General features: G+C 39.1%; 1 protein-coding gene across 1 annotated transcript in view; it reads right to left on the bottom strand.

The window, feature by feature from the left end:
• Positions 1 to 12,032, bottom strand: part of NCK2 (NCK adaptor protein 2) — a 53,861-nt gene that overhangs the window by 12,737 nt on the left and 29,092 nt on the right. The gene's annotated exons all lie outside the window — the stretch shown is intronic.

Below are 12,032 nucleotides of genomic sequence, written 5' to 3' on the forward strand. Positions count from 1 at the left end.
TCCGTGTTCCTAGAGCCTTGCTGGCAGGTAAGAGCTTCACTTGAGACACAGTGAGTACACACTGATTATGGCAGACTGAATGGGGAAAAAAAAAAAAAAATAGGACTTTGCTTTTGTTTCTTCAAATAACCTGATAGAAGATGATGCGTGCTATTTCATTTTTAACAATTCAGGACTATTTAATCTGACCACTCCACTGCTGAAAAGTGTGTTCATTTTTTAATACATATATACATAAATATGTACATGCATACACAATTAATATCTTCTGCAAAACTGTTTGTTCAGTGCAAAACTACCTGGTTTATTTCACAGGGTTAGCTGTACGGCACAAAGAGCGCACACACGACCACGCAGGGATTGCTAACTAGAAGGGTTGAATACATTAATTAATACATGTTTAAGGTCTCAGAAGACAGCAGAAAATTCCAATGATCCTAAAGTGTTTCCTGACCTTCCCCAGCAGCTCCTTGCTTCCTGCTGGAGCCTGCTTACATCCTAATGTCATTCTAACTACATCATTTCAGCCGACAGCCAGCGGCTGCACTTTCAGGCAAAAAGAGGGAGAGCAGCTTATTGTACTAGGGGAGACAATCGCAGGAAAAGAATGTCCAAGCAAGTGCTAATCAGAAGCTGGCCAGCCTCTGATGTCTGCCAAGACTGGAAATTTTCATCAGTTTAGAGATCATGTGCAACCAAAAGACAAGGATGTATCAGAACTTAGGAGCATTAAATTAGGGTGATAGAAACAAACACAACTTAAGGGTTTTTCTGTTAGGAAAGGGGGGAAATTACTTGTATAACTTCATGGAAAACAAGCAATTTTATTTCAATAGATTCATTCTACATAAAGCCCTACACTGAGACTGAACCTTCCAGATTAAAAGCTTAGGTTTTGATGTGCTTTGTAACGGAGATCTGCAGCACCACTTCTTGGAATTACAGCAGCAGAACGAATAAAATAAAAAAACCCAGCAGATGATGAAGTAGGTAGCCAGGAGAAAACTAGTTGAAAATCAGAGCACAGAGATAACTGTGAGCTATGGGGATGTAGTGTGATAAGAGAATGCCATAAACTGAAGTATCTAGAGAAGAAATTGTTGACAAACAGGTGAAAAAAAATTTCTGAATTCCAATAAAGGTGTCTAAACATTTAGCAAAAGGTTGTCATCCAAGCACTCTTTCACTTGGAGTTTCAAGTTGCATCTTTTTCCACAAACTTTCCAGTGCTGCGTCTGACATTTAAAATGTTCCTTTCTATCCTCCCCATTCAACACAAACCATAACAACACAGAAGAAAAAAAACCCCAAACAACAGAAACTTCACTTGTTTTTCTTTATCAATAAAGGCAGTCAGAGCTCTTCAGTTTAAGCTTAACATTTAATGTAACAAAACTTTTTAAGGCCAATAGCATGGTAATGATTAGCCTTTTGCAATACCAGTGACATGCACCAAAGACTCTCTTTCCAGCTGGTTTGAGCAAGGTAAGTGACTATGCAGGACCCATCCGCAGCCAAGCACAGCAAAGGGCATGCACAACATTATCTAACACTCATTTTTTCTGTGAGGCTACAACATTCATAACTGCGTCTATGACAGAAAAGGAAGCAAGTTGTTCCGTGAGCAGAACGAAGGAAATCTGTTCCTGTTTTTCTCCTTACACCTCCTGCCGCACTATTCCTCCTCTGCCTCCCCCATCTCCTGCAGGATCCACAATAAACCCCCTTACCATATGACTGCTTTCGCATCCCCCACGTCCTTCTCATACCTCCAGCTCCCCAGTGCGATCTCCAAACTGCCCTCAAAGTATACTCCATGTCCCCTGGTGTTGCCCTCCCTACCTTTGTTGGGCTGGCCAGCCAAGCACCGTGCCCAGCGCCCCGCTGTCCTTCAGCCCCGCTTGGACCGAGCAAAGAGCTGGAATTGCTCTGGCTTCTCCTCCAGTGAGGGACACCAACAATGACCCTCCCAGGCACCAAGCTGGAGAAAAGTAGTTAGCTTATCTCTGCCAGTCTGTCAAGTTTGCTTAAAATTGGCTGAGTTATCAAGGGTGGACAGATGGATGGACGATGACAGCTGACTGTGACAGCATGACTACTGCAAGCTTCATTTCCTTAGGAAACAAGTCTAAAAATATAATTTCGTAGGGTGGCTGGTCAGAGCTAAGCAAGAATAAACTAAGCACGATTATAAACTTCATATGCATCTATGACAAAATCAGAACTCCATTGAAAAAAAAGTACAATCTACATGAGTCATCTCTGGAAGAGTAAATGCTGCCATTACTCGCTACTAACAGAAATGTTCGCTTACTATGATTTGTAAGGGTATCCCTATTCTTATGTCCAAATGGAATGAGACCCATGTAATGAATTTCATGGAAAACATCCAAGCACTTTGGGAGTCACATTTGGGAGAGTCAAATATACTTGTAATGGCAGTCATTATTTTGGCATTTTTATTGTCTTTGTTTTTATGAAAACTTATCTACTAGTGAGATACAACTGTATTTTCCCATTCTGACTTATTGGTTACAGTTCACCTGAAGCCGTAATCCTTTGTAATACAACTAAAATCTAAAGCAATGGATCAGCTTTCAAGTGAGGGGAAAACAGTGGGAGCAATGCACTGCAAAGCAGCAGAAAGCCTGGTTTATGTGATGGCATCTCATTGGAAATAACACTGTTGACGATCTACAGCTGACCCACGCTAAGCCAGCTCATTTTCATTCTTACAAACAAGTTGCCAAATGAGGTGAGGAGGTTTAATTTTTAGGTGGATATATTGCTGAGATTAAAAAAACTGGTTAGCATCATTTCCAGAGAAGGGATCCACTGCAAATCCTCCTCCTCTCCGCAGTGAAAGAAATCCGCTGGCCCTGAGGTTAGTCCTAGGGAGACTCAGAAACGTGCCTCCCGCATTATTCCATGCCCTCTTCCTTTCCTCGCTCAGTTGCAGCTCTAAAGAATAGCCTGTTTTGCGAGCAGCAGGCTGAAGGAAGACCAGTTTCCTATGAATTTGCTTCCTGTCTCTTAAGTCCCCATTGTGCAAACCCCAACTTCACACCCTTTCGTTACCAGCTTGTCCCCGTGACGGCCTTCCCATTGTACCCACAGCCCCTCCAGCTCGTACCTCCAATGCCCTCTCCCTGCAGCACTCCCAGCCTTCCCACCTCGCATTCCTTAAGCTCCCCCAGGAAACCCCAAAGTGGAATTTCCTTCTGGTCACTCCCTTTTGGCCTGACACCCTGATAGTGCCAGTTCCCCTACCCCTACCTATGTCTTCTGCCATGCTGGCTACGCTCCTGGCCCAAAGCTCGGCCGCCCGTCAGACAGCACAGACGGCCTGACTGCCCAGCCTTCTCCTGCTAAAACCAATTTATCTTCCTTCAGCGAAGGCACTGAAACAAGGCTGTGTAGCCACGATCTTTATGAAAATTGGTGCCTAGGAGAAACAAGTTTAATTAAAACTTTATCTTGATACATACTTTATCAAATACATACATAATACTTGTATAAAAAGGGATTTTGCTGCCACTAAATTCATATTCCATTTGCTAATTATGGTTTGTATTACATACTACCTTTACTAGAAAAGGCCCATTTACAAAACAGGTTATCTTCCTGATTTTAGGAAGACTTATTTAATGAGTCTTTCCATGCTCCTGCAAGCTGGTGTCCTTGCCTGAAACTGATGAGTGACCACATTTTGTATTTTAACTGCTTTTGCTCATCCCCAGAGGTGAAAGAAGATTCACTGACATGGCTGTATAATGCATCTCCGCGGGCTTATCCGTACTCATATTTATTTTATTAAGTTCTATTTAAGAATAACATGCACTAAACACTGAAGATATTTGCAGTCAAATTGTCTAGCATCTCCCTCCCAAGGCTGCTCCCTAAATTTATTACATCTTGTTTGTCGCTTAACTTTAAATAGACTAAAACCAGTTGCATTTCTTTTCCAAAGGATTAAGTTTGATACCTCAGATTACTGACTTTTCCATTCTCCCATTTTCTGTATATAAAAAAAGGTCAGTCAATACCCAAAGCCAATTTCTGAAAAATCGTTGGCAAGTGAAACTAGTGTCATCTGAATTCTCCCAACCTACCTTTTCTAAAACCTTTTCTGATTTTAATACGTAAATCATGAGCAAAAATATTTTCTGTAGCTTACTTGTGCATCAAATCACATTCACAGGACACAAAAAAAAGGCCTTTCAGAAAAAAGGTGCAATACAAGAAAACTGTATTGTTTTGAGAAATCATAAAGGCAACACACTAAATTTTGAATGCAGAATTCCTCAATCCAGAACTCAACGAAAGAGACCATGCCACTAAATATGCCAGATACAACTGCTTAAGAAGCCTCCAACAACTTCTCATTAAAATACCGAGAGCAATTAAGGAAGAACACCGCCCCCGCCCCCCCAAGTAAGTGACCTTTAAACTACAAAAAACACTGCAAAACCAACAAAAAACTGCCCCAATACAACTGAGCTCTTGGAAACTACTAAATTTCTACTAAATGGTATCCTTCAAATATCCTCTATCACTTTTGAAGTAGCTAGTTTTAAGCCTAAATATACAGCTGGAAATATAATAACAAATGCTACTGAGAATACCGTTACCTTCCCTCTCCCTGTGGCAATTAGAAAATCAACTTTTAATATATTTTCTTTTATTGCTATATTTACATATTGTAATAGATTCTTTTTCATAACAAGTCAGAACTGATTTTTGTATCATGTATTCAACCTTTCATTTTTGAAATTAGTCTTCCATCAGTTATTATCTATTATTACAAAGCTGTAAATCAGCAAAAAGTTACCTCAAATATGGTAAGGGTCATCAAACTGATATCTTGAATTAATAGTACATCAAATACTGCCAGCTACTTTCTTTCACAGTGTATTTACAAATACAACAAGCTTTTTCTCAATTAAAAGACTAAATTATTTGACCTAGTCAAAACACAGGGACTGATACTAAAGCTGAATTAAAAGCACGCTTATGTACAGTCAAAACCAAAGGTGGGTAAAAATTGGTATATTTAATTTTTCTCTCTCTAAACTAAATTTTCTATTTGTTTTTATTTTTTAAAGTCTTCCAGAAACAGAAACGTGATGCTCTGCCCACTGGGGAAGGCAGGCAGGGCTAGTGAGGATCCTTGCCTTCCCACCTCGTGGATCCCCACCAGCCCCAAAGTTGCCCAAACCATCCATGCCTTCCCTAAAGAGACTTGCTCTGCAGTCACGTTAAAAAAAAAAAAAAAAAAAAAAAAAAAATCGACCCATGATCCACAGTTCTGTCAAAAGCTGCCTAACCGGCATGATTTTAGCAGGACAAACGCAACACCGGGCTGATTTCGATGGGTCCGCAGGAGTGCCGCAGCGGTGAGGTTGTGGTTTGCGGGGCTGAGCACCTCCTTCCTTGCATGGCATAACACCCTCGCCCGGCTTCCCAGTTTGCAATGCCTTCCAGCACGACACTCAACTGCAGCGCTTGACTTCGCAGCTATTCCGTATCAAAGTGACTAACACATAAAACCAAAGGTATTGGAAAGAGGAGGAAAAAGGGAGAAAATTCCGGGAGACGGTTCCTTCAGCTTCTACCTTAAATCTTATCCATGCTGCCACAACTCTCACACAAACTGTCAAAGCACGGGTTTTAAACATAACATGAATGAGTATTTGAAAAATTATTTAGGGGAAAGAATAATTAAAAAAGATCTTTCATTGGCATTACAAATTACCCAGTAACTGAAATTTCTTTACATTACTGGTCATGCTTCTCTGAATTAAAAAAAAAAACCAAAAAACCAAACCAACCAAAGCAACAACAAAGCAGTTACTTGTAAAATTTTTCATACAAATTTTAATGCATCTCAATTTGTGTACCCTCCTTCTAGAGTAAAATGCTTTAAACAGTACTACTTGCTTTATGGTTAAAAAGAATGATCATAGAAGCCACCACAAAGAGCATAAGTACAGTACATTTTTTATGAAAATATTTTCATTTTAATCAGATTTTTAAAATAATGTTTTTCTTCTTCAAAAATGAACCCATTGTAATTCAATTTGAAACCAGGCACTCCAGAGCTGAAAAATTTAAGACTACTATAATCTATTAAGACAAGTTCCATTAAACAGCTGAAACATTCAAGCAAAACAAGTTTGAGGCTGATAAATTTAAGGAAGTCAAACAAATGAGCTAGGAGAACTCCTAGTATAAATACCTAGAGCAAGAGCTTGTTCAAGTACTGAATAGTCATCTCTGAAAAAGTTAGGAAAAAGTATTCTCAAAATAATTTCTGTTAAGTTTAGTGACTTATATAAAAACCTAAAGAAATCAATTTCAGCTGAGATGGAAATATGTTTTAGCTCCCCCAAATACAAAACCAAATTTTACAGAACAGCTCTCCTAGTTCTAAAAATCTTCAGAGACAAGGTAACCAGACATTCTCATTCAATTTACTAATCAAGTGTTTTATGTAAGATGCAGCAGGAACAAGCAAGTTTATTTAGAGGTAACATTTATTTAACATTTTAGCCAATTTATATTTAAGATACTTAAAATAATGATTATTCCTGTGCATTTTAATAGAATTGCAATTCCATCTGGCTTCACACATATGCAGTTAAAAAAAATGATCCTTCTCTGTTTACCAAATAAATTATTCATCGCCTAATACTAAGGCTCTGAATTATATTGCATATTAATGCATACAGTTAATAAGTATGCAAAGAGTACAGTGTTTTCTTAAAAAAAAGTATTAAAAAGGAAGTAATTAACTTTTCAGGAAAATTCTTAAGAAAAAAACATAAACCAATGTAAATTAAGTAATTCATTCACCCAATACAGAGACGAACACATAACTTCTTGACAGCTGGAATGTCCAGATCAGACGTTCATTTAGCTTTATGTTATTTATTATTATTATTATAATTTTAAATTAACTTGTCTTTGCTTCTTTATTAAAAAGGAATTTGGCAGACTGAAGTTTCTTCTGTTACACAGAAAGAAAACTCAAACATTTCTGCACATTTTCAGTCTGCAACCTCCCACCCCTTCTTCTCCCCCTCCACCTACATGTCCAGTTTCCAAGCGAATGTTCAAAGGCCAAGATCCATGGGATAGTCAGTATTTTAGAAGAAACATCTCCATCAACAGCACTCTTTAAAGGACACTGCTATAAATCCTAGAAATCTTTAACTGCATTTGTGATACAGAAATGAAACCTTACAGCTCTATTAATGACTTTTTGTATCTTCTTTAAGAAGCTCAATATCAAAAAAAGCCACAGTAGAACAAATCAGAAATTCTGACATTTCAACAACCAGTCTGCTTTATCACTATGTTTTTCAAACACAAGAAAAAGTAGTGTCAAAGTTTCCCATACATCAAACACTATTTGGTATGGAGGCTTCCATAAAGAAATCAACTCAACAACTGTATTAAAAACAACTACTGCATTAATTCTTGTAATTTGGACTGTGTTAAACATGCCTATCTCTTATCAGGAAAGGTACATTCAAATTCCAGTACTAGATAAGGCATTTCCTGTACCTAGAGTGTTTTAGAGCAAGAGGTTAAAATGAAAGATGTACTACAGGGACATATGTGGACAGAGTTTTCCAAAGGCATCAAACACACGATCCGAAGGCTTCCATCAACCAACTCGCGTATGTTCTTACCCCAGTGCAAAAAGTGAAGTTGATGAAGTCTTACTAGGCAAACTCAAAATGGCCTTGGGATTTTAAATCCTCTATGGAATAGGAAAATAGCTGCGCTAGTCTCAAAGAGAAGGCATATAAAATGAATGGGGTTTCTTAAGATCTATGGTTCCAAATTCTGTCTACAAATTTAAATTGAAGACAGCTTGCTTTAAATACACAGTCTTTGCTTTCAAACAGAGATCATTTCCACCTACTTTGTAATCTTACTACTGATGCTCTCTTGATACTGTAGGATGCCCTGATAAGAAAAAATAACGAGGACTACCTATCGTTCTAAGAACAGATCTATATGGTATGGGGAGAAGGTACCCCCCCAGCCCTGTAGGACTTCCCAGTGCTTTCTGTTCCCTTGATGTAGAGAAGGAAAGCTATCCCATTTTGCCTCTCCTTCACAAGCACTAACAGACTATTGACAAAGAAACCCCTAGTATGCATGAGGTGCTCCCCACTGTCTACCCCAATACATGCTCCTGTCCCTTAGTAAGTATACAACAGCTTATGTTCCCCCTCCTCCTCCAGCATTTGATGGAAAGACGACTTCTATTTAGCTATCTCACATTTATATTAAGTAAAAGAGGTGCACGGGACAGCTAAGGATACAAATCCAACTTGCTAACATGAACCCACTCAATTTTTTATTTAAAAAAACAAAAAAAACCCAAAAACCCAAAACTGCACGTACATAGTAGACTACCCTGAATGTAAGATGATGACCCTTCAATTTAAACACTCTTCCAGATAACTGAGAAGGAATGACTCTATTTTGGATACAGGCAATTATAGTATTAACTTTGTCTTTTCACTTCTTGTTTGCTCAAATTTGCTCTCAATTCTGTACATGAAAATGAAAGGCTTAAGAGGTGTTACAAATACAGACTGAAGTTTAGATCATCAAGCCCAAACCTGAACAGATGAATTACAAAGGAGTAATTATGCAGCCCCTCAATTCAAAGAAACGCATTAGAAGACTAAAGGACAATCTCTCAGCATCAAAAAGCTCAAGATAGTCCCCCCGTAATGTAACATGGTCAGATAGTCTTTGAGGTTATAGCGTTTTATTCCAGTTGGCTCATACCAACACCAAGCATGATGTAAATCCTTAGTAATTCTACCACAAGGTCAGAATGACAATGCTATACTATACTAATGTTTTCAAACATTAAATACCATCTTACAACAAAATCCAAGATGTTTATTACTTTTTTCTTTGGAAACCTCAGAACTCCTTAGAAGCCTGTCATAGATACTGCAATTTTATTCAGAGCTTCTTTTAGGAAAGGAAAGGAAAGCAAAGTAAATACCACCTTTTCTTTCTTAACTTCCTCTCTGAATTGCAATGCCCATAGCTTCACTAATCAAGGGCTCTCAGGTTATTTGCAACTTCGCACACAACACCAGACCTCCCCATCACTGAAGGAGAAGTAACAGGGGAAAATGACTCCTTTAACAAAACAGCCCGTCTCCTCTGAGGTTTGGCCCTCACGGCCAAAACACAAAACCCCACAACTCACACGCAAACTAAAAAAATTTATTCTGTAGATTAAAACTCAAGAATGAATTATTAAGTAATATAGTAATAAATTCAGCTCCCATTCTGGAGAACAACTTCCTGAATGAACAATTAAAAAAATATCTTACAGATTTGTAAATTGGTATAACCCGTGTACAAGAACAACGGCATTTTCACTACATCAAAATACATTTTCCCTTTCTTTTTTCTCTCACTTTCCATTTTCTTTCATTTACAAGGTCCCAAAGACTGCTAAATAGAAGCGATGGCAATGATCGCATATAGTTTAGACATTCTACAGCCAAAGTCCTAGATCAATTTTCTGGTCCAAAATACAGCTACAAATAGTCACCTAGTAGAAACAGCATGCCTGAACGTCCACCTCGCCAACCTGACCACCCATTCACGTTAAGAGCAGTGTCTGTCCAAATCAGTTTGCTATGACCACAAAAACTACTTGTCAGTAAAAAACCATGTTCAGCACTGAAGTGACTCTCCAAGAAAGCCATCTCTGCCACTGGAACCCTCCTCCTGAAAAATAACAGAGGTAGGTATTTTCTCTCATGTAGCAGGTTTATGCTGGGAGTCTGCATACACTGCACACATCTTGATTCCTGCTTTATGGACGCACTCCACATAACATTTCTGAGACTCAGAAGAAGGAAGGAAATCTTCTCTTGTACATTCTAAGATAAAGCCCATTTTTTTTTTTGGTGTGAATGCTAATTTAGAAATTTTGTTGGCATAGTATGAAAACATGTCCCAGGATGGCCACCTATTGTTCAGGTCTTCAAAATACCCGAGAAACAAAAAGCAATGGAACCCAAGTGGGACCACGCAGAGAAAAAGAAACAAATTAATACTCTGAAAGACACTGGAAGATTAAATGTTAAGACAGCCCAAGGCCTCAAGAAAAGAGAGATCCAGTAATACTGAAAGAATTATTTAGGGATGCATACTAGAGGAAATACCCACACCTAAATGAGAAGAATTCCCCTACGATGCTAAGACAGTAGAAAGAGCAGCCGCTGTCACTTTAATATAGAAAAATCTCATCCTCTGAGTCACTGGAATTCTTTGGCAAATGATGTCCCCAAGACTACACAGACAGGCTATTGGTTTTTAGAAGGGTGACCCAGCTATACACACCAAACAAGGTATACGCAAGACCTCAAAATCAGCTACTGTGGACTGCTTCTTCTCTGCTGCCATCCTCACGTGCTAGGACGTGAAGCTAACGGAGAAGACAGTACGCAGAGCACGCAGAGGCCACGTTTTCCGGAGAACCGTGGTCACCGCATCCCCCATAAGCACACGTTTACGGGAAGGGTCCAACCCAGGCAGCAGAAGGGTGCAATGCGGTGATCCACGCTGCGGCCCCAGTTCTGGTGCTTCAGCGGACTTTGGTCTTCCCAGGAACCTGCGGGAAGGGAAGACAGAAGGAGACACAATGCAAGAAATCCAGTACGATGCTACTTGGAAAAAAAAAAGGTACTCTATTTAGTCACTGCCTCAGAAGAAGAGACATCATTAGCAGATCGCTTAAAGGATTTTATTCTATGGAAAAAATGAAACATCAAAAGAGTTGAGGGTTCAGACACAAACTTTTAACACTAAGAGAGCAAAAGGCTCTGCCTCCACAGCTGGAACAGGGTGTAGGAAGAGCTACCGGCAATGGGGTGACTCTCTTTAATAGGGAACAATGAAACTACCTTGGGAGCTAATTTTTGGGCTTGCTCTAAGGCCAAACACAATTACTCGTTGAAACATAGCTGGCTCAGAGAGGGGCAAAACCAAGGGTCCTCAAAGGTGACAGCTGAGGGAAGTAATACCACCAAAGACACCAGTACACGCAGCCACACTGAGTTAAGGCGATCCTTTTATCTTTTCAGAACATAATTATGACTAAAATAAAGGCTCGTTCTGCAATCTGTAAATGTCAAATTGTACCTCCAAGCACACACATAAACTGCACGGGGAGGGGGGGAGGCACAAAACTTCTATTACAACATAAAGAACAAATTTATTCACTCAATGTGGACTAAAACCAGCAAGATTTCTTTATGCCTTCAGCCTTGAAACATTTTACTGTGACCACTGTATTAGAAAAATCTGCTGAAAGGTAGGACACATCATGGCTTCCATTATATGTTTGTTTCAAACTCCTGAAGCAGCAGATCCTTTAAATAATCCACCTCAATAAATAATTCACGTAAGACAAACTTTCAGCAGAATATAATACATGCAAGTGTAAACTGAAAAAAAAAGAGCAAACTTCTGCTCCCATCACCAGCCAGCACTGGAGCTCAGGGGCACCGCAACAAGCTGCAGGTTCTGCTTTCACTGCTGCTTTTGGCTTTTCACCTTGGATCAGATAAAGGGCCTGATGCATACATCCGGCAAAGAAAGTCTTTTATCAAGCAGTAAAAGAAGCATTACTCCGTACCTTGAGTTCTCCAGAACATTTACCAATTTTTTTTGCTTTCAAGTCCTTTTGCTGCAGGTAACAAAAAAGCATGAAGTTTGTGTTTTATTTTGTTTTGGGGTTTGGCGGGGTGGTTTGTTGTTGGGTTTTTTTGCATTAGTCTGTTCTGCAATTTCAGATTTTTTTCCTTCTTAAGCACACATTCCTTTAGAAATTATAACACGGTATTTTTTAGAATGTCTGATTTTAGTTACACAAAGTGGAGACTTCAATTCCTTTAATGCTACTTTCACTGGACATAGTTGATATGCAGAAAGTTATTTAGATTTTTACAGGCATACAATAGGTCCATAACCAT

Source organism: Haliaeetus leucocephalus, unplaced genomic scaffold (assembly GCF_000737465.1).
Source record: "Haliaeetus leucocephalus isolate CR32 unplaced genomic scaffold, Haliaeetus_leucocephalus-4.0 Scaffold495, whole genome shotgun sequence".
Taxonomy (NCBI): domain Eukaryota; kingdom Metazoa; phylum Chordata; class Aves; order Accipitriformes; family Accipitridae; genus Haliaeetus; species Haliaeetus leucocephalus.